Source organism: Anneissia japonica, unplaced genomic scaffold (genome assembly GCF_011630105.1).
Source record: "Anneissia japonica isolate Jap-2015-1 unplaced genomic scaffold, ASM1163010v1 scaffold1356_len1145284_cov175, whole genome shotgun sequence".
In the NCBI taxonomy this organism is placed as follows: Eukaryota; Metazoa; Echinodermata; class Crinoidea; order Comatulida; family Comatulidae; genus Anneissia; species Anneissia japonica.
The window spans coordinates 234,693-259,806 of NW_022706987.1; the positions used below are offsets into that span (position 1 = coordinate 234,693).

The window sequence follows — 25,114 nt, forward strand, 5'->3', positions numbered from 1 at the left end:
TCCTGCTCAATCGATGGCAATACGTTGCTTTAATTTGTTTTATGCTCGTTAATTCTGCTAAATGGTGAGTGAAAAAACTTGTTCTTTTTACGAATTTCATGTCCATTGTAAAATGCTTTGTGGGATAACATTTGACCTGGTTCAACACTTACATTATAATTTTAATATTACAACACAAAAACCCTAATTACATTATTTTAAAATAAATTAAAATAAATTTTTAAAGTTTTCATAAAATAAGGTTTTTTAATTGGAAATTAATATAAATAAGCAAGGTAATACAATTGAAGAAATCAAAATAATAAAATTATTTAATTTATGTCATTAATATGATTAATATGACAAAATAATGAACAAAACTATATTAGGAGATTTTCTAATAAGTATTAAATTCTAAATGACCATTATAATTTTGTAAGAAAAAAATATTCTGATAAAATAATAAGATAGAAATAAAGATTAAATATATATATTATATAATAAAACACACATTCTAAAAATATTGTAGTAAATTGTATAATTTTGATAATATAAATGTTTGCTTAATTCAAAATGATATAGTTTAATAGAGTTTTTGACCCAATGATGAGGTGATTAAATTAGGTACATTAAACAAGGTATTAAAAAAGTATTGCCTTATATAGGCCAATACCTGATTTTCAACAAAAACTGCGCAGAATTGACAACCCTTATTTTCCAAAATGTGTGTTCGGATTTCCAGGCTCAATTTGTTCCCCCATGCAAGCCTTATTTTACAGTCAGGAATATGGGAAAGAAAAAGTCTTTAGTGTGAGCTGGCCATACCATAAAGTATTTTAATTGCGCGGTAGATAAATGTATAACGTAAGAAGATAACATGCAAGCAATACTATTCAGAATTTTGTATTAAAAGTTAATGATATTATGTTTGTATAAATGTATATTAATATAAAATGCATTTTAATAATTCTTGTTCTTAAAATAATTACATTAATTATTAACATTAAAATTTCATTATTTGACCTAATGTTGAAATTTAAGTGATAATGATAATAGTAATGATAATTTTAAAAAAATAATCTTTCATTGGCTATTCACAATTATTCTAGAATTACAATTTATATGTAATGTTTGTAAATTCTAATAAATATTCATTTCAATATTAATGTTGCATTTTTTCTAATTCTAGTTATTTGATGAATGTATATATTTTATTTCAGTAAAAATTATGTAGAAGGCTAAACATTGCAATATGCACTTTTGAAGATCTCAGCAAACGAGTGGACTCATCCTTCTCAGTCGATGGCTATAACGTTGCCTTAATTTGTTTCATGCTTGTTAATTCTGCTAAATGGTGAGTGAAAAAATTTGTTCTTTTTACGAATTTCATGTCCATTGTAAAATGCTTTGTGGGATAACATTTGACCTGGTTCAACACTTACATTATAATTTTAATATTACAACACAAAAGCCCTAATTAAATTATTTTTAAAATAAATTAAAATAAATTTTTAAAGTTTTCATAAAATAAGGTTTTTTTAATTGAAAATTAATATAAATAAGCAAGGTAATACAATTGAAGAAATCAAAATAATAAAATTATTTCATTTATGTCATTAATATGACAAAATAATGAACAAAACTATATTAGGAGATTTTCTAATTAGTATTAAATTCTAAATGACCAATTATAATTTTGTAAGAAAAAAATATTCTGATAAAATAATAAGATAGAAATAAAGATTAAATATATATATTATATAATAAAACACACATTCTAAAAATATTGAGTAGTAAATTGTATAATTTTGATAATATAAATGTTTGCATAATTCAAAATGATATAGTTTAATAGAGTTTTTGACCCAATGATGAGGTGATTAAATTAGGTACATTAAACAAGGTATTAAAAAAGTATTGCCTTATATAGGCCAATACCTGATTTTCAACAAAAACTGCGCAGAATTGACAACCCTTATTTTCCAAAATGTGTGTTCGGATTTCCAGGCTCAATTTGTTCCCCCATGCAAGCCTTATTTTACAGTCAGGAATATGGGAAAGAAAAAGTCTTTAGTGTGAGCTGGCCATACCATAAAGTATTTTAATTGCGCGGTAGATAAATGTATAACGTAAGAAGATAACATGCAAGCAATACTATTCAGAATTTTGTATTAAAAGTTAATGATGTTATGTTTGTATAAATGTATATTAATATAAAATGCATTTTAATAATTCTTGTTCTTAAAATAATTACATTAATTATTAACATTAAAATTTCATTATTTGACCTAATGTTGAAATTTAAGTGATAATGATAATAGTAATGATAATTAAAAAAAATAATCTTTCATTGGCTATTCACAATTATTCTAGAATTACAATTTATATGTAATGTTTGTAAATTCTAATTAATATACATTTAAATATTAATGTTGCATTCTTTCTAATTCTAGTTATTTGATGAATGTATATATTTTATTTCAGTAAAAATTATGTAGAAGGCTGAACATTGCAATATGCACTTTTGAAGATCTCAGCAAACGAGTGGACTCATCCTGCTCAGTCGATGGCTATAACGTTGCCTTAATTTGTTTCATGCTCGTTAATTCTGCTAAATGGTAAGTGAAAAAACTTGCTCTTTTTATGAATTTCATGTCCATTGTAAAATGCTTTGTGGGATAACATTTGACCTGGTTCAACACTTACATTATAATTTTAATATTACAACACAAAAACTCTAATTACATTATTTTAAAATAAATTAGAATAAATTTTAAAAGTTTTCATAAAATAAGGTTTTTTAATTAGAAATTAATATAAATAAGCAAGGTAATACAATTGAAGAAATCAAAATAATAAAATTATTTCATTTATGTCATTAATATGATTAATATGACAAAATAATGAACAAAACTATATTAGGAGATTTTCTAATTAGTATTAAATTCCAAATAAACCATTATAATTTTGTAAGAAAAAAATATTCTGATAAAATAATAAGATAGAAATAAAGATTAAATATAGTATATAGCACTATAAATAAAGATTATATATAGTATATAGCACTATAAATAAAGATTATATATAGTATATAGCACATTCTAAAAATATTGAGTAGTAAATTGTATAATTTTGATAATATAAATAAAGGTTCATGTTTTTTTATTAGCTATAATAGAACATTTTCCCCAAAAAATAACAGGAAAAAGTGATTACCAAAAATGGCAATTTTTGACCAAAAAATCTGTTTTTAAATAATTTTCTTGTTTTCAGAGCCATCGAATGTTTCCACCTATTCAGTGTTGACAAATGATAGCTAAAGTAACAAAAATGACAAATAACACATATTTAAATAAAAGCTCCAATAAGTTATGTATAAATATTTAATTGGATTAACTTTAAAATAGCCGGTTTTGGTAAAATTTTGAAAAAAATCTGGGCGACTTTGTTAATTATTGTGCAGGATAGTTAAGTTTGGTCTCAATATTACTCAGAAAACATATATTTCTATTAGCTGTAATAAAACATTTTCTACAAAAATTACAAGGAAAAAATGATATTTATTAGCAAAAAACCCTGTTTTTAGGGCAGAACACACACTTTTTGCAATTTTCTTATTTTCAAAGCAATAAAATGTTTTAATTCATTTAATCCTGGCAAATGAGCTAAATTGACATTAATAAATCACAAACAAATATATATTTTTTAAATTCTTATACTTAAGTGGATAAAAATATACTTAATTTTACTTAATTAAAAAAAGCCACTTTTGGTATTAAAATTTGGCAAAATAAAGAAAACTCAATCAATACCTCTGTATATGTGGAGGAGAATTTAATTTGGTCTTGTATTACTCAGAATAAATATATTTCTATTCAAGTAGCTGTAATAGAAGATTTTTTCAAAAAATTACCAGGAAAATATTTATTAGCAAAAAACCTGTTATTTGGGTAAAACATAATTTTTATAATTTCGTATTTGCATTTCATATTTCACTGCTCCCTGGTATTTTGCTGTTAGGTATGAAAACATTAAGAACGAGAGCATATCTCCACCCACCACCAATATCTTTCTATTAAAAATTCCTCTAAAATTTGTACTTTCCAAAACTGGCAAGTTTTACTCTTATAGCTGAAAAACAAAATACATGCAATGTATTGGTGTTGAAATGGAAATATTTTGGAAATAGAAATATAGGGATTTGGTTTTTAGCATAACATGTTTAAATGTAAAGATGAATTAAAAATTTTCCCTGTAAGTTCCAAAAAAAGTGAAGTAGTACATATAAAATGCAGTACACATTTACTGTTAATGCACTAATTTTAATATTCATCATATGAATATAAATATTCAAAATTTAATCACCTCATTCTTGGGTCATACCTGACAATCCCTTCAACTTCCATTTAAGATCTCTGCAGCTTAGATATTTTGAAAATGGAAATATTTTAGAAATAGAAATATAGGGATTTGGTTTTTAGCATAATATGTTTAAATGTAAAGATGAATTAAAAATGTTCCCTATAAGTTCCAAAAAAGTGAAGTTAGTACATATAAAATGCTGTACACATTTACTGTTAATGCATTAATATAAATATTCAAAATGTAATCACCTCATCCTTAGGTCATACCTGACAATCCCTTCAACTTCCATTTAAGATCTCTGCAGCTGAGATATTTGAACACAAGAAACATGGATGACCCTAAAAACTTTAATGACCCTCATGTTCACCCCCAAATTTTGGATCGTGACCAACACTAGATAAATTTTCCTTGTAACTTGGTGAAGCTTTCGCTAAAGTTTCATTCATATCAGTTGATTAGTTTTTGAGATGCGTTGTCTAGGATGTTTGCTTTCAAATCCCTTTAAATGGCCCTCACATCCACACCCTACTCTGGACCGTCACCAAAATTTAATCATTTCTTCATTGGGTTAAACATACTTAACATTCCCTGTAATTTTCTGTTATATCTGTACAGCCATTTTTGAGATACTGTATGTCGTGCACACAAAAACACCAAAACGTAACACACATACACACCAGTGGCATATCTAGGGGAGGGCACGGGAAGAGCATGCCTTCCAAAAATTACTCGCACCCACCCCCCCCCCCAAAAAAAAGATATCACGGTCCAAATATCACCATATTTTGCGAATTAGCGCCCTTCAACTGATCATCGAGCCCCCACATCACCTTCGCGCCCCTATCATAGGTATTTTAGAAGAGTGACGTCACGCACTGTTATCGTTGTCACGACGCTGATGCTGATTGTTTTGGTTCTACAACTTGCATCCAGATTAGAAAAAATCAGATTAAATCGCCTACTGGTTGCATTAGCTAACCTTTGAATTTATTTACAAAGTAAACAGGTCAAAGTTTACTTGCGCTTTTTAAAAAAATATTTTTTTATTGATCGGTCACAAAGCTACAGTGTACGGAGGTTTTTTCTTTAAAATAAAGCATCATTTACCCATATTTTGTAAGCACTGTTAATTATAAAAACCATCCTGTTAGTTGAAGAATTATGTATTTAATATGTATGCCAAGTATGAATTAGATTTGATGCGTACCAACAATTTTTTTTTGATTTTCTCAAATCTTACAACTCTCGAGTCCGATGCATAAAAATGTATGCTGATCGAAAGAATTGGTATGTAATTGTGTACATTGGAGGATGATTCAAAGGGCATATTAGTTATTAAATTTACACATAAAGTCTGTATTACTGATGAATATGTTCAATATAATCATTGATTAGTATTATATTACAGAATATTTTTAAAGATTTTGATTTATTATAATGATATTTTGCGATTAATATACCTGAGTATAATTGAGAATTACCATAACGAAATTGCATATGGCGTCTTATTAGGCAATTCTGGCCTGTAATTTGTCTGTATAGATCACGTGACATAGAATTTGAACTTTGATTGGATGATACTGTATGTGTTGTTGACAGGAATATAGAGCACAAACATCCTGGTGTTGCATAGGCCTAGAGTAATAGTTTTTAAACAATTTAAAATAATAACACCCCTGTAGTAATAATAAATTAGTCAAAAAATGTCTATTATTAGTACATTTATTTAGTACAAATTATTAGATCAAAGCAATATTAACAGTACCTAATTAATTTTTTATTTTTTTTCAAAGTATACACAATGAGTGTAAATAATTCAGTTTTGTATATTGCTTGAAACTTGATATACATCATTGTGGCTGCCATAGTTTGCCACAAGGAGGGGGGGAGGAATTTGATGTCCCTAGTGAAAGTGGGGCAGGGGGTAACTCGCACTTAACACAGTAAAAAGTTCTATCACAGTGCCATCGACGAGTATACTCACCCCCCCCCCCCCAACATTTTCCCCCTAATTTATTAGACACATCATTTTTATGATATGTGACTAGAAAAAATTTCAAAAAAGTATGTTTGTGCATGTAAACTTGTTTTAGCATCCGGGATGGAACCTTAAAGATAGGTCTGGCAGTCAACGTGTTAATGACATAAATTAGTAAAAAGGTCACAAAATTTATATAATGCCCTGTAACCAAATTTTCAGCATAATTAAATATTTTTTAAAATCATTAAAAATCAACCATAAAACCAAATTTAATTTTGTAAACGTTTTTAATGTTATAACACTTGGTATATTTTGTGATATAAGTATTGTGGACATCCAATCAAATTTAATTTTTTTTTTAACTTAATTACCTGTACCTACCTATCAGGCCCCCCCCCCCCCCAATTCAAGACTTCTAGATACGCCACTGACACACACACAAAGTTACACAACTGAAAACATATACACTGTATCTCCTGGCAGAAATAATTAGGTTGTCTGTATCTGCTGACCTCATATATGCAGGCACAGTTAGTTCAAATAAACAAGCACTAACATATGCATGTAAATGGCCACCGTATTGACGTATAGGCAGTTATATTTTGGGTGGACCATTAAATTAAACTAGTTCATAATATCGTTGTTAAATTTTAATTCCTTAAATAGCAACTTTTTAATAGCCAGTAATTTAATGAATGTTAAAGCAAAACCTGACCAGTTTTCCCAGCCCCAGATTACCAAGTCTAACAACAGCATTTATTTAATAAAAATCAATAATAACATAACAATGTAAAGTATACGCTACGTTAATATTAGGAAAATTGATTACGAATTATTGGCATTTGTTTAAACAAACCCCAATTTGCCAAATTCCAGTTTGCCAACCCAAAAATCATAATAATAGTGAACATTTATAATGCGCCAGTATCCACTTTGCCGAAACACAGTTTGCCGAAATTTAGTTTGCCGAATGTTGACCCAGTGTTCTACATAAATCAGTTTGTCTACTATTCTACATGTTAAAGAACAGGGAGAAGCAGCTTACTTCAGGGGCGTAGGGAGGTTCCCATCTGGGGGTGCGAAAATTGTAAATGAAACTACAAAGGATCAGTGGCCGAAGGCCTTGGGCCAGGCCAGATTTTTAGTCATGAACCAAGTTTGTGATGAAAAATATATGCTGTAGACAGAAAAATTTTAAAAATAGTTTTTCATTAAGTGTGATCTTGACCTTTGACCCTGAACCTTTAAAATTGAATTGGCTCTGTATCTTTGATAAAGGAACATTGTGGCCAAGTTTAACAAATTTATGATAAAAACTATGAGCTGTAGGCTGTTCAAAAGTATACCGACTAGACAAATAAATAAATAAATAAGCAGGGGCAAAAATATACCTGTACTCCCTGTACCTGTTGTATTTATTCAACATTTGCGATAAAAAATAGTTTTTATTTTGTTTCTACGACTAGGCATATTATACAGTAGGTTTACATGTGTACTTTTTTGGCCTAATCGAGTTCTACTTGCTGCCCTGTAAATTTTTTATTGCAGTACTACAGTAGGTAGGCATATAGGCTTATGCCTACACCAGCGGAACTTTTTTGCCTTTTTGAGGGGTGCGGCCGCACTCCCCGTACCCCAGCCTATGCCCCTGTACTTTGTGTGGTAAATGTGATGGGCGGTTTGAGCAGAGTGCTTACCCAATTGTAGACAAAATATAATTCTGTTTACTATAAAAAATTTATAGGCCGTTTTTGTCCTAATTCTTATCACTATCGACGATAGTTTGCTTAACCAGTGAATAGCCATCATAGAGTGCAAAAAATGTTTGTACATGCTTGATCGTTATTAAAAAAGATTAAAATTAATTTTGGCGCTAGCATTTATTTAATTGATAAACATATATATCTATGATTTAGTGGGAAGTATAATAGCTGTTTAATATATAGTATGATTAAAGTCTAATTAGGTGATTTTAGTATGCACCCTTTAAATGTGTAGTAAATTCGTTTAGATAATGTTAAATTGTATGTATTGACATTTGGTACACTGGATTTCGAACAAGTGGTATTCAGCAAACTGGGTTTAATAACATTTGAGTCAGCAATTTAACATTCAGCATTAGGTTTTGGCAATGGAATGGGCAATCCGGCCAGATCCTCGATAGCATACAATAAATTTAAATTAATAATTTATTAGACTTATATAGGGCATAACGCCAACAAGGCCTCTAAGTGCTTCACATTACTGTATTACCCCCGGTAATTAACAGATTGGACAAAAAGATTCAATTTCAAAACTTGCATAGTGTTTGATGAAATTACCTATCAACATATTATAGATACTGTGTGCCAGTTAAGTGCAATTTGGAGGCTTTACTTAAGTTTACCATAATCAGGGACGTATCCAGGGGGGGAGCCGTGGGAGCCGCGGCTTCCCCCCCCTTTGTACACTGTTAAAATTTTAAAGCTTATTCTTGAGCCAATACAAATTCTTTCCTGGGATCACTCAAAATGAATACTTCTAAACATGTAAATATGCATCAGTACACGTTATACATAGGCATAATAGAACACATAAGCCCTGTCTCTTATACACATCTAGATGTGTATAAGAGACAGATATAGCTAGCTAAAATAAACAACAGTAACCAAAATACAGAGTTTTTTCCCCCCCAAAATGGATAATTAAGCATAAAAGCGGCCATTTTGGGTCGTTAGATGAAAGAATTTTGCTTGGATCAACCAGATTCGTAATCAGCAAAATCAAAATAACCTAAATCCCAATTTAATTGTTATAGAGGACGATTTTTGAGAAATGGAACCGGTCTAAACTTATCGTTTGGGATAGGGTCAGTTCAACCTGTCTCTTATACACATCTAGATGTGTATAAGAGACAGGTTTAATATATAGTATGATTAAAGTCTAATTAGGTGATTTTAGTATGCACCCTTTAAATGTGTAGTAAATTCGTTTAGATAATGTTAAATTGTATGTATTGACATTTGGTATACTGCATTTCGAACAAGTGGTATTCAGCAAACTGGGTTTAATAACGTTTGAGTCAGCAATTTAACATTCAGCATTAGGTTTTGGCAATGGAGTTGGAAATCCGGCCAGATCCTCGATAGCATACAATAAATTTAAATTAATAATTTATTAGACTTATATAGGGCATAACACCAACAAGGCCTCTAAGTGCTTCACATTACTGTATTACCCCCGGTAATTAACAGATTGGACAAAAAGATTCAATTTCAAAACTTGCATAGTGTTTGATGAAATTACCTATCAACATATTATAGATACTGTGTGCCAGTTAAGTGCAATTTGGAGGCTTTACTTAAGTTTATCATAATGAAAAGAAAACATCTTATAATTGTCCAAAACATGATCAATAAATTAGTTTGAAGCATAATATCTTTCAAACAATGTAATATCACAGTAACAAATAGTTACCGGTATATCACTAATTCTAGGGACTAAGGTGAGACTTTTTTTATACTTTGTTTAGCGAACCCGCCGAACGAAAATATTGATGATTTCGATTAAAAATACAATTTTATTTTTGGCCAAAAGCACACCCGCCACCACATAAAATGGAAATTTCCGAAAAAAATAAGTTTTTGAAAAATTTTTATTATGCCCTCTGCTGCCTTGAAATCTCCAAAGATAAAATATGTATATTTCTTCCTAATGACATAAATTTGAAGCATTTAACCATTTTACGTTGCTTAACCAGTGAATAGCCATCATAGAGTGCAAAAAATGTTTGTACATGCTTGATCGTTAATAAAAAGATTAAAATTAATTTTGGTGCTAGCATTTATTTAATTGATAAACATATATATCTATGCTTTAGTGGGAAGTATAATAGCTGTTTAATATTATGATTAAAGTCTAATTAGGTGATTTTAGTACGCACCTTTTAAATGTGTAGTAAATTTGTTTAGATAATATTAAATTGTATGAATTGACATTTGGTACACTGGATTTCGAACAGGTGGTACTCAGCAAACTGGGTTTAATGACGTTTGAGTCAGCAATTTAACATTCAGCATTGGGTTTTGGCAATGGAGTTGGCAATCTGGCCAGATCCTCGATAGCATACAATAAATTTAAATTTAATAATTTATTAGACTTATATAGGGCATAACGCCAACAAGGCCTCTAAGTGCTTCACATTACTGTATTACCCCCGGTAATTAACAGATTGGACAAAAAGATTCAATTTCAAAACTTGCATAGTGTTTGATGAAATTATCTATCAACATATTATAGATACCGTGTGCCAGTTAAGTGCAATTTGGTGGCTTTACTTAAGTTTACCATAATGAAAATAAAACATCTTATAATTGTCCAAAACATGATCAATAAATTAGTTTGAAGCATAATATCTTTCAAACAATGTAATATCACAGTAACCAATAGTTACCGGTATATCACTAATTCTAGGGGCTAAGGGGAGACTTTTTTAATACTTTGTTTAGCTAACCCGCCGAACGAAAATATTGATGATTTCGAATAAAAATACAATTTTATTTTTGGCCAAATGCGCACCCGCCACCACAAAAAATGGAAATTTCTGAAAAAAATAAGTTTTTAAAAAATTTTTATTACGCCCTCTGCTGCCTTGAAATCTCCAAAGATAAAATATGTAATTTCTTCCTAATTACATAAATTTGAAGCATTTAACCATTTTATGTTCACCAATAAACATTTTTATTCTTCAGTTTGGATGTGTTTGGCAAAACTATTTGCTAAATAAGAAAAAACAATTTTATTTTAATTTTTATTCCAACCTCCTCTGATGATCTTTAAAAAAAAAATAAGTATGCGAAACAAGGAATAAAAAAGGTCTTGCCTAAGTAATATTAATGTTAGAATCAGATTTCTATACATTTTCTTATAAAAAAAATTGTATTAGCTACTTTCATACCAAAATCAGTAAGTGTAGTTGTCATGGACTGCAGCTCAGATACATCAAAATCCTATAAGAATAATGTCAATGGTCAAACATGGCGTTCGGTAATTTTGAAAATTTGGCATTTGAGAAAATAGGAAAATGCATAGCCTATTCTGAATAATGTAAGAAATCACCACTGGAGGTGTATCTTCAAACCAATCAGCTTAGATCCATCCATAAGGGGAAACCTTAACAATGAAGATGGTTAAAAACAGTTAAGGCGAAAGTAGTGTCGCTAAGGGGAAACTTCAACAACGTTAAGGCAAAATCATAGACAAAAGAGCGTGTGTGTGTGTGTCCATGTATGTTGGGATGTATTAATATCCCTTTAGCTCATTTGCAACTATTAAAATATTTCATGGCCTTAAAATTAATGAAATTATAAAAATTGTGTTTTTTGCCATAAAAACTTGGATATTGATAGTAAATATTTTCCTGGTATTTTTTGGATAAATATTCCTACTGTATTACGGCTAATAGAAATATATGTATTCTGAGTAATATGAGACCAACTTCAACTCCTCCTACACATATATACTAACAGACTTTTACCAAAACTGTCAGAAACGGTTTGGTTTCCCAACCTCGAGGACGGGGTTTCAAACCCTCGCTGTGCATTTCGCTTGTGTCCTTGAGCAAGGCACTTTATCTGCATTGCTTCTCCCCACCCAGGAGTATAAATGGGTACCTGGTGGGGTTACTTGCTCCTGCGCTGATTACCAGCAGCAACACTTAGCATGTGGACCCAATGACCAGGGAAAAAGAACTTCAGCGCTTCATAACTGAAAAGAAAGGCACTATACAAGTAACAAATAACTGGCTTTTTTAAAGTAAAATTAAGTACATTTTTATGCAAAAAGATAATAATTCCTGGAATTTGGTTTGGAAATTGTTCTATTATAGCTAAAATAAACAACAGTAACCAAAATACAGATTTTTTCCCCCAAAAATGGATAATTTAGCATAAAAGCGGCTATTTTGGGTCGTTAGATGAAAGAATTTTGCTTGGGATCCACCAGATTCGTAATCAGCAAAATCAAAATAACCTAAATCCCAATTTAATTGTTATAGAGGACGATTTTTGAGAAATGGAACCGGTCTAAACTTATCGTTTGGGATAGGGTCAGTTCAACCTTATCTAATATGAAAGGTGCTATACAAGTAACAAATAACTGGCTTTTTTAAAGTAAAATTAAGTACATTTTTATGCAAAAAGATGATAATTCCTGGAATTTTGTTTGGAAATTGTTCTATTATAGCTAAAATAAACAACAGTAACCAAAATACAGAGTTTTTTCCCCCCCAAAATGGATAATTAAGCATAAAAGCGGCCATTTTGGGTCGTTAGATGAAAGAATTTTGCTTGGATCAACCAGATTCGTAATCAGCAAAATCAAAATAACCTAAATCCCAATTTAATTGTTATAGAGGACGATTTTTGAGAAATTGAACCGGTCTAAACTTATTGTTTGGGATAGGGTCAGTTCAACCTTAACTAATATGAAAGGCGCTATACAAGTAACAAATAAATAAGTAAAATTAACCTTATAAATATAAATTGTAATATAAATTAGGTATTAACCGAGTTAAAAGAACTACATACACAAATAGATGGTTTTTTTTAACCTGCTAATTTGCTTCATTTTATGCAGCAGTTTTTTCTTTCCCCAATAACAGTTTGTTTGTTTGTTGTTTGACTTATATTTTATGCAGCAAACATTAGTTTTTCACATTTTGTTTTGCAATGGACTTATTAATTGATGTATTGGCATATTCTTTCCCTACCCAATAACGGTTTGTGTTATTCCCTCTGCAACAGACTTAATATACGTAGTAATAAATTTTATGCAGCAAACATGAGTTTTCCACATTTTGTTTTTGCAATGGACTTATTAATTGAAATTAATTTATTGGCATAGATGCATATTTTCTCTTTCCAATAACATGTGTTATTCCCTCTGCAACAGACATAATATACATAATAATAATATATTGTATTATATTATTTCAGTGAACTCGTCCTGTTCGGCTCAATGGCTACAATGTTGCTGAATGATGACTTATTCTGGAAACTGATTGTTAATTGCACGATTTAGTATTTGAAATAAATATTCATTGTATATTTTAATAAATATTATAGTATTAATAAGTACTCATTGTATATATTTAATAAATATTGGAAAAAAAGAGAAAAAACTCCTCCTACACATATATACTAACAGACTTTTACCAAAACTGTCTTCGTCTTCTTGTGTATTGCAGTGTCCTCAAATAGCAGGATGCGCAAAAAAAAAAAAAAGCGCCCTCGTATAGAAAAAGGCCCAAAATATGACTAAGTTTTTTGGCAACTTTAGTCTGTGGAGTTCTGGTAAAAATAGTGAAGAAAAGCGCCCTCAAACAGCCCTTTTACCCTAAATTCTTTAGGGTCTCTTAATTGTCAATGGGGGGAAAGCTCCCTCTAAAATCATTTTTTCCAGAACTCCACAATTGTCAAACTTACTAAACTGGCAATTGAGGGGCACTGAAAAACTGGCTTTTAGAGGGCGCATTTTACCATACTTTTAATAGAATTGACAATTAGAGACCCTGAAAAACTTAGAAATAAATTGGCTATAGAGGGCGCTTTCCAGCACCACAGGGAACCCTTTAAAACAGATATTTAGAGACCCTGGCAATTTTGTGTTTCTATTAGAGGGCACTCTTCAGCACCACTTTAATACAAATTGAGGGAAAATGGGAAAATTGGTCCTTTTTCTTTTAGAGGGCGCTTCTTTCGTCTTGCCAGCTTCAGACACGACCAGCAAAGAAACACGTCAACACATTACTTATATTTTTTATTATAAAATCTTCACAACCAAAATCATAATATGAATTGATATAATATGAATTTATATAAATATACAAAAAATTAATTATAGGAAATTGTTTCTCTTGGTTTAATATTTTACAATGATGCATGCTGTCTTGATTCTGCAATAAACTTGTCATTAAAAATGATTTCTTAAATTCCTCGATATTCTGAGAAAAATACAATCGCATGTTTTCTTTCACCGTGATTAAGCTGTCTCAATATTCAGTAAAATGTTGTGTTTTTTTCTTCTCTAATTATCTTGCAAACTATTAGGCATCACCAATTAAATTAACTAAAAGTTAAAATGCTTTACACTGCATATATTAGAATAATGAATTATAGCAGTTCTGGGTACTCTTCCTCGTCTTGTTGCAATTCGCTAGTTCATATCTTCTGTATAATAATAATATAGTCAATATTTCAGAATGACACAAGTTGTCTTGATCCAGTAACATGTTAAGATACAAATCATTGTGTTGTTTCACCGCGATTACTCTTTCGAATTATGCAAGATGTTCCAACTAAAATTCAGTGTACTTTTCCTGTCTTGTAACATTGGTCATGCTCTGTTGCTGCATCTGCCAAAAATAAAATTTAATAAAGAATGAGTAACAGCAGATAAAGAGAAACAATTTTTAAAAGTTGAATGTATGAAGAAAGAAGATCAGACTAATTATGATTTCATAATGTAACTTCATTATATTTCACTCGGTACTTACAGTGCCATTGATTCTTTGATACAATGTCTTGCAGTAAAGATTTGTCTGTCCTCTGCAAACAAAAGAAAGCCAATTAAATACCTGCCAAATAAATTAATTGAAGAAAGCAACAGAAAGCAGGCTAAGACAAGGACCGAACACGAGGATACTACAAGAGGAGCAGGAGAGGGAAAATAAAATAAGACCAGGAAAAATAAAAATGTTAAGACACCTGGAAAAAGGCGGAGAATGACGAACAGTCGATAAAGCGAGACAAACACTAATGAGTTGATATAATTTCAGATAGTATAGGTAGACAAGAGGGTGTATCTATTTTATAGTTATATATATATATAAGATGTATATATATACATACATGAATATATATACATACATACATGAATATATATATACATACATACATGAATATATATATATATACATACATACATGAATATATATATATATATAATTTAATATTTTAAAGTTTCGTTAGATTAAAAAAAACTATAAAAATCAACTTGATTTATGAATTTATGAATAGACTCCCGCCCATTCTGTCACCCATTTGCAAGCTAACACTAATGTGTTTCAAAATTCATACCAAGGACCCAAACCGTGATGTTAATTATATAACAATGGCTGCTAATAGCTTCAGATCTTAAAATCTTTGTTACTGCATTTAGTACGAATCCATTATTAAAATTGAATTTGAGGGCGTTTTAAAACATACCAAATACAGCTAACGAGAACCGCGGGCGTACATGCTTTAAAAATATCTATTTTAGTACTGCTATTTTAACATATCACGTAGGCCTATAAAAAATTAATTTCTTTTCTCAATTTAATAATTTGTATGTTGCAAAATTAGAAAGTTAATTTAAAAATTATTTTATGTAGTTCCGTCACTTTCAAGGGACAGTACATCTTTAAGCCAAACAACGATGATTTCTTTTGATGCAGGTTTTAAGTCATCTGCCAGTAACAAAAAAAAAATTATAAAGTGATGTTTATAGGCAACCAAATGATTGGCATTATTAAAAGATTTTTCCGCTTTACAAGTCAATAATAAGACCAATCTTAGAATATGGATCGGTTGTTTCCCCCGTTTTGTGCTATTCACTTATTTATTCTGAAACTGTTTTGGCCCCTGGTTAGCAAAATAATATAATAACAATTTGTTCACGATTTCAACATTACTAATTTTCCTTATGGCCTTTTAGCTCTATCACATTAAGTTTATACATTTTGACTTTGGTGGACATAACATCATTGTGATTTCTATATTGTTATTTTAGCAATAAATTCATTTGTATTCACTAATGCATAATAGCTGGTAGAGTTCACCATTCATATTTAAGATAATGCATTTCACTTTTGACGTTTTCTGCAATGTGAGGTAGCTCACATAGTTGCATACACAAACTTCAACGTTCAATTCAATAAATTCAATTAACTCACGTATCATGAGTGTTTATACAATTGCTGATATCAACCATACAGGAACAGTACCTCATATTCATTAGTCTCGGCTGCTAATGTTACTTCGCACATTTTAAGCCCCATGTCCCCCGGCTGGCGCCGCCACTGAACCTTGGATATAACTATATATATACTTTTGCCTACCTTTATTGATAGCGAATCCGTTCGTTAGTAATGAAATATAATAACTGAATCATCTTAAAATAATATGTCACTTTTGACATTTACCCCTTATCAAAAACAATGTATGATTATGATTATTTTCTTTTCTACAATACCACCGTAATTACAAGCCAGTCCGCACATACCCTTGATTGCTTCTATTCGAAACCTGCTAATGCATATATCGCATTATTCTTCCGTTCGCCAATTTTGCTTTTTGCATAAAAACTAGAGGCTGATTGTCTGTTTCTAAGGTAAACTCTCGACCATATAAGTGCGGTTCAAACTTACGTACGCTGTTATTGAAAAAGACACTCTTTTCCATAACAGAGTAGGTCTTCTCTCGAAGCAGCAACTTCATGCTGGCGTAGGCAACAGGAAACTTTTTAGTTCCGTAATTCTTAAGTAGAACGACTCCAATTCCGCCTTCGCTGGCTGTCCTTAAAAACAAATGATTTTACTAAAGTCTGGGAGACGAAGAATACGAGAACTTGTTAATGTTAACTTAGCCTTGAGCATGATAAAAGCATTCTCTTGACTTACCTGCCAACATATTTTGTTTAGTTCTTTGTTTTTAGATTTTGTCAGTCAAAGGTAAAACAATTACAGAGTAATTAGGAATGAACCTTCTATAATTATTGGTCATTCCCAGGAAATATACGAGTTGCTTTTTCGTTTCCGGCCGTTTTGCATTCAGGATAATTTGTATTTTCTCTGGTCGAGGTTGAAGCTTGCCCTTTCCTTCAAAACATGCCCTAGAAATTTGATTGTTTTATACCATAAAACACTTGTTGGGATGTGCTGTCATTTTTGCCACTCGTAATCGTCGAAACAATTCTTTTAGTACTACTTTATGCTGTTCCTAAGAAGCAGTGTGAATAGGAACCTGCCAGTAATCTTTACTGAGATCTATTTTTGTAAATCTTTGGCAATTTCCTGAACAATTCCTCCTGATCTGGTATTGGTTCGGCATCAAATATTGTACCTTGGTTAATTTTTCGGAAATCGACACAGAATCTATTAGATCCATCAGGCTTTTAAACCAAAACTATACTAGGGGATGCATACAGGGCACAAAAAGGTTCGTTTACTCTCATATTCAACATCATAGTCACTTCGTCTTTTACTGTATCTCTGAGTGCGTGAGGTAGTGGATACGGTTTAGTACGGATCATCGGTTTTCAGGTTGATTTCATATGTCCTAATGTAGTTTTCCCCCGGTAAATCCTTTTTTTAAACAGTTGTTTTACATATGCTCTGCAAGACTAATCAAGATCATTGCTAATATGAACATCTGTTTGATTTCTTTTGCTAGAAGAGGATGAAGCTGCAAAAGTTTTTCATTGGACAGGTGATAATTCTGATAATTTTCATACTACACACATTCGAGCCGACCAAATCCAAGACACAATCTGTGGATTCAAATAAACCATCATATATCGCTGCACCTACGTCTTTAATATAACTTCAAGAGGTTGTCATGAATAATATTTTACTTACCATTATTATCAATACCGTACTTTAGATTTCCAACCTTTGTTACTATTGGAAACGGTCCTTTCCATGGAAACAAGAACTTATTGCTATACGTTGGTAACAACAAGAGGAACTTATCACCTACTTCAAATTTACGTAGCCTACTTTTCTTATTGTAGTGGTGCTTCTGTGCAACTTGGCATGTTTCATTCAATGGTTCTTTCAGATCTAGGACATACTGGTATGGGGTTTTTGTTTATGGGGTATCCATTTCTCCTGTCCATCTCCCAATGGTCCACAGACCTTACGCACGTTAAGAAGGTCAAAAGAAGAGAACCCAATACTTTCCTGTGGAGACTTTCTAAACGGCAAAAGGAGAGATCAAGGTATTTATCCCAATCTGTCGGGCGCTCAGCACACATATGTTTAAGCATTTGTTTTAATTTCCCATTAAACCTTTTATAGTCCATTACAGGCTGGGTGGTAGGGTAAAGTCATTTATTTAATGGTAAAAAGTCTGCTTACCTGATTCTTTACCTCCGATGTAAATTGTAATCCCTGGTCCGTTATTAGTAATTTTTTTAGTCTACTGTTTGTACACTTTTAAAAAGTTCATAATGTTGAAACCCCTTAGTGAATTGCTAAAAGCTGCGCTTGTTTTTTTTTTCTTCTTTCACTGTGCATGTTTTGCAATGCAACCTGTACTTTGAGGCATAATAAATGAAATTAAATTAAATTGCACTTAAATTGCACATACTGGGGATTGTTGTTCCGTCAAAGTCTTTTCAGGATCTTCCAGAGGTCTCACACCTTCAATATTTAATATCAATAATGGATTGGGCGTTTTATGCAAAAGGGCTTGCCAAATATGGCCCGAAAAGAATGGAGTACTGACTTCTATTTCAGCAACAGAAAGGTTTTTAACAGTACCGTCAATTAAAACACAAGTTTTTATCTTACCAGTCAGTTGTCCAGGTAACACAAACTCTTTCTTCACCACCATACCAGTTTAACCACTGTCACGGAGAACAGAAACTTGTTGCGAACCAACAATACCTGTGGAAACTGACATTCTGTATAGTGCTCGTTCACAATTATGAATATTTTCATAAGTTTACAAACATTACTCTTTTCGGTACCCCTCCCTCCCCTCTGAAAGTGTACAATAAGATGAAGTCAACTACAGTAATGCAGTTGGTTGCTTAAAAATGAATATTATATCCATAGTTACATTATAATTTTACCAGTATTTTGCATATTGCATGTTATTTTAAATCATTCAAAACATTTTTATGCATATAAGAAAAAATCGTACCTCCTGCCCCTTGCCTACTGTTTGTACTCTTTTGAAAATGTTCATAATGTTGAAACCCCTTAGTGAATTGCTACAAGCTGCGCTCATAATAGGAAATGTCGACATTTATGCGTTACCTGACTAACCTCTTCATCGATGCAGCAGTCTTAAATAACGCTACCCTTACAACCATGCAAGACCTTCATATTTATCCACTTCGGGAACTTCGTTACTACCTTCTTCCAGGAGAGTAGATTTCGGTTGACAATGTTGACAAGTCTTGGCATAAGATAAGCCTGCACTATTTGCCTGTGTCCTGCCTGAAGATTTTGGCCATGTGTCCAACTCTTTGACCTATAACACTTAGGGGGAATGTTGGTTTTAGTCAATGCCGAAAATCAAACAATTTCTACTCGATGACATAAATAAAAAGTTACAGGAGTGCGTTTGCTTACCATTTGAGAAGGGAATGGAGCTCTCATAGTCGGGTTTACTGGTCTTGGGGTTGTTCCCGTAACAAAAGGTCTTTCAGCCCGTCATCTTTTGTCTGCATCTGCTAATTCTATCCATCTATTTAAATAATTTTAAAACCTTGCCTCAAATTGATGCCCACTTTCTCTAGATTCAGGTCTTGCAACACGCAGCTTGTGTCAAACCTCATCAGCTGTCAACTGGAACGCTTCAATAGAGCAGTTTTAAGTAATCTGTAATCGTTTGCTTCGGCGGTAGAAAACCTACAATAAAGGGATTTCTGTGGCATAACTTTCTTATCATGAATAAGAATGCAGATCATTCTTACCTTCATTAAATGCTGGTAACTTCGGATGATCCAGTGTCGGAAGCAGGTAATATTCTGCCTGATTTGGGTTTTATTTTTTCCTGCTCTAATTGTATTTCCAATCTACGCATTTCTAGTTGAACATTTGCTTCTTGTTCCTATTTTTCACTTCATTCCCTTTTCTCTAATTCTTCTTTTTTTTCTTCTTTTTTTTTCTCTTCCTCTTTTCTGCTTTCTCATTCCTCTCATTTTCCCGTCTTCTCTTTCCAAAAAACTCCCTCCAATCAACTCCACTCAACCTAAAGTTTTGCCTGCTTCTACAAACTTTTTTTATCCATACTTACAGATCCGTGAAACATCACCTACAAATACCAAAACCTAAAATATCTTTAATTTATTAGGCCTAATATTAAGCGAATTTCGATTAATCGATGTTCTTGTAAAATATTCCGCTCGGTTATTTCCCGGACGAGTCCCCCAGCCTCTCTGAAGCTTTCTGCCAAAGGTCCGAACATAACTTACAAGAGACACAATAGATCACAATACAAGTAATGATCAAAATATTTACTGATTTAATTCCCATAAAGTGCACCCACCAATCTAGCGTTGGGGAATCAAGTTTGCATGCATATCATTCAAAAACCCCATTCTAAGTTTTCTATCTAAAAAGGTACCATGCTTTATTACCTCAAATTCAAAACATAAGCAAAATATCAAGAATGCATCTATAATTTAACACCACGTTTTTCACTTACCACTGCCTCATTTTCTAGACTAAGAAAATAGAATTAAGAATCATTTCATTAATATCACTTATTCTTTATCACAGTTTTATATTTGTAGCTATAAAAAAACACACACTATTCTATCACATCAATTATTCATGCTTTAACTATATCAATTACCGTTTGCTTACCATTTGAGAAGGGAATGGAGCTCTCATAGTCAGGTTTACTGGTCTTGGGGTTGTTCCCGTAACAAAAGGTCTTTCAGCCCGTCATCTTTTGTCTGCATCTGCTAATTCTATCCATCTATTGAAATAATTTTAAAACCTTGCCTCAAATTGATGCCCACTTTCTCTAGATTCAGGTCTTGCAACACGCAGCTTGTGTCAAAACTCATCAGCTGTCAACTGGAACGCTTCAATAGAGCAGTTTTAAGTAATCTGTAATCGTTTGCTTCGGCGGTAGAAAACCTACAATAAAGGGATTTCTGTGGCATAACTTTCTTATCATGAATAAGAATCCAGATCATTCTTACCTTCATTAAATGCTGGTAACTTCGGATGATCCAGTGTCGGAAGCGGGTAATATTCTGTCTGATTTGGGTTTTATTTTTTCCTGCTCTAATTGTATTTCCAATCTACGCATTTCTAGTTGAACATTTGCTTCTTGTTCCTATTTTTCACTTCATTCCCTTTTCTCTAATTCTTCTTTTTTTTTCTTCTTTTTTTTTCTCTTCCTCTTTTCTGCTTTCTCATTCCTCTCATTTTCCCGTCTTCTCTTTCCAAAAAACTCCCTCCAATCAACTCCACTCAACCTAAAGTTTTGCCTGCTTCTACAAACTTTTTTTATCCATACTTACAGATCCGTGAAACATCACCTACAAATACCAAAACCTAAAATATCTTTAATTTATTAGGCCTAATATTAAGCGAATTTCGATTAATCGATGTTCTTGTAAAATATTCCGCTCGGTTATTTCCCGGACGAGTCCCCCAGCCTCTCTGAAGCTTTCTGCCAAAGGTCCGAACATAACTTACAAGAGACACAATAGATCACAATACAAGTAATGATCAAAATATTTACTGATTTAATTCCCATAAAGTGCACCCACCAATCTAGCGTTGGGGAATCAAGTTTGCATGCATATCATTCAAAAACCCCATTCTAAGTTTTCTATCTAAAAAGGTACCATGCTTTATTACCTCAAATTCAAAACATAAGCAAAATATCAAGAATGCATCTATAATTTAACACCACGTTTTTCACTTACCACTGCCTCATTTTCTAGACTAAGAAAATAGAATTAAGAATCATTTCATTAATATCACTTATTCTTTATCACAGTTTTATATTTGTAGCTATAAAAAAACACACACTATTCTATCACATCAATTATTCATGCTTTAACTATATCAATTACCGTACTCGCGCGAATAAGCGCCCCGTTTGAATAAGCGCCGCTCTCGAATAACCGCCTCGTGAAAATCTGCTATTTTGCTGTTATGTAAATATTCACGCATTCTTGTTATGAGCCATGTTCTCTGGACGATTATCTTTTCTAACCACCATTCGTAATGTCCATATATAATCTTTTTTTTTCATTCAAAAAGTGCCTCTTGAATTTTTAATTATTAAAATAATTTCCCATAAGAACCCCTCGATTTTCATCTATTTCCACTCTGTTTTCATAAGCGCCCCGTTTAAATAAGCGCCCCGTTTGAATAAGCGCCCCTCAGAAAGTGCAAAAAATATTTTAAGCGCCCGTGCGCTTATTCGCGCGAGTACGGTAACCATTCATGATTTATCATTATACATTGGTCACCATGGAATTACATCAACATTAACGTATTATATCTCAAACATCTTATTTAAAAAAACCATAGTAGTTAATAAATAACAATAGTTTAACAATCAGTGCGGCCATTCCAACATTTCAACGAATATTACGTTACCAAAATATAATAATTTGTTCACGAACATTTTTTCAAACATTACTAATTTTCCTTATGGCCTTTTAGCTTCAAAGTAAGTTTCAATCGTCTCCATTATATAAATACATAATAAATGAAGTAATATACCTTTTGGCCTGGCGACCTATCTTACGATAATTTATTTCATTTCACAATAATATCAGTGTGATTTCTATATTATACTTATTTTAGCAATAAATTAATTTGTATTCACTATTCTTAACAGCTGGTAGAGTTCACCATTCATGTTCAAAATATTGCATTTCACTCTTTTCTTTCTTTCTTTTTCACTTTATTGATAAAACACTCAGAGGTATTACAGATGGTGGCCCAATGGACCAAATTGCTTGTAATATTACAAAAGTTATGGGCAAGAAAGCGGCAAAAACATTAAAATATTAAAAAAAATAAGATACAAGAAATACATATAAAAAAATAAATTGAAAAAATAATAAAAAAATAACTATATATATATATATATATATAGAAAACAAATTATTATTTTATTACTATAATTATATTATTATAATTACTCTTTGACGTTCTCTGGAACGTGAGGTAGCTCATCTATGTTCTCAACTGCAACTCCTCAAAGTTGCATACACAGACTTCAACGTTCAATTCAATAAATTAATTTGACTCGCGTATCAGGAGTGTGTATAAGACTAATTATTTCCACCATACAGGTACGGTACCTCATATCAATATAGCCTCGACTGCAATGTAACTTCGCACCATTTTAGTACGGTAGATCACAAAGTTGCATTCTCACTATGCTATTTTCACTATGTAGGTATTTAACTGGCAGTCTTAAATGCTTGTGCTTTGCCTATCCTCAAAATTCAACACTCAAAAATAACATATATAGCGGCATTTGATATATGTAGGCAGTATGTGCACAGTTCTGTATTATCAAGGTTTTGGACATAGTCCTCTCTTTTGCACACCCCAAAACCAAGTCCCTCCTCCATCACACCCAATTTTACGTCTCACGAACTATCTCTTTATTCATAGCTCTCCACCAATTAACACAATTTTGTATTTGTATTCTAGTTTGTTTAAAAGAAAAATTAAAGAAATAAATTTGAATCCTCAGTGTGCCCTTTTCCTAAATAAATATGCAAAAGTGGTGAGAAAATGTTAAATATTGGTAGAACAAAAGATGAGAGACAGGTGAAAAAAAATTTTTTTTTAAGCAAGCAATAAACACGTGAAACAAGAAAAAAAGTAATGGCACTAGATTCCGAAAATGGCATTCCAAAACTGCAAAAAAAAAATTAATTAAAAAACGGGACGGATCCAGGACTTTTCCTTAGAGCTCAATATATATATATATATTTTAATTCCTATCAGGTAAAAATTTTAGGTACTTCTTAATGTCGTCGAATCTAAAGCATAATAGTCGTTGCATTTTAGGTACATTGCATCTGGCTTTTATCACAATAGTCAATAAGTTAATGTACCATTGATTATTCTGAGTTTTGTATGGAGGGGTAATAAATCGTGTATTGCTTTAATATTATTTTATCCAACAAACATTTGCAAGCAAGGGCACAATTACATGACGAATACTACATGTATGCAAAAATCATAACCAGCAGGTGTTTGAAAATTCATGTTTGCTTGCTTACAATCTTTCAACAAATTGTATAACATCACCGACGTACGTGAAGACGAGCATCCAGGCCATTTCAAAGGTTAGTATTGCTTTAGAGCATAGCAGCCAAAAATAAGAAACAGGGAAATTAATCAAAATGCATAAGCTACTACCTCAAAATTTAAACCATAAATATTTATAAAAAAAAAACATTTCATTTGTTTATTGTATCTTTTATTTAGCAACTACCCGCAGTCATGATTACGCAGATTAGTGTATGGTAATGCATTATTATAGAGTATAATCTATTTTCATACTAAATACATATTCTAATTAAAGAAACTACCTCGAAATAAAAATAGAATCAGAGGCAAATATGAGAAGAAGCAGACATGACGAAATTAAAGACTGAGGACAAATTGGATGAAGAAATATAGGTAACTGAACTGAACACACAAAAAAATAAATAGGCCTAAGGACCGAAAAAAGACAAAGGCAAGAAAATAAGATTACAAAAACAAAGTGGTTGCATCTACCCCGATTTTATGTCGTGCTGTAGTACATTAAGATAGACAGAGTTATGTTTTAAGGATAGGGCAAAGCCAAGTCGACCAATCAGCGTGTTAGGGTTTGCATAATTCGGCGTAGACATAGCCACTACGTTACAAAAATGTATTGTTGAAAAAAGTGTGATTGTTGAATGAAATTGGCTTATTTTTTTTCCAAAGGCGTACACTATTTTCTTTGCATATTTAAGACCAGTTAAATTCAGATCCAAGAAATCATATATTTC

At 31.7% G+C, this 25,114-nt stretch overlaps 2 long non-coding RNA genes across 2 annotated transcripts in view; one reads left to right on the forward strand and one right to left on the reverse strand.

Annotated features, from left to right (window-relative positions):
- LOC117106253 overlaps positions 1 to 13,404 on the forward strand; it is a 21,979-nt gene extending 8,575 nt beyond the window's left edge. Inside the window, exons 3-4 of the long non-coding RNA XR_004445031.1 lie at positions 2,464 to 2,597; positions 13,300 to 13,404. This is a non-coding gene — a long non-coding RNA (uncharacterized LOC117106253). The remainder of the gene's footprint in view (positions 1 to 2,463; positions 2,598 to 13,299) is intronic.
- Positions 13,405 to 14,118: 714 nt separating this feature from the next.
- LOC117106284 lies at positions 14,119 to 19,809 on the reverse strand. The gene is made up of 5 exons (XR_004445040.1): positions 19,707 to 19,809; positions 19,389 to 19,613; positions 16,777 to 17,893; positions 14,859 to 14,910; positions 14,119 to 14,717 (listed from the first exon to the last, which is right to left on the reverse strand). It is a non-coding gene; the product is annotated as an uncharacterized LOC117106284 (long non-coding RNA).
- Between the last annotated feature and the right edge of the window lie 5,305 nt (positions 19,810 to 25,114).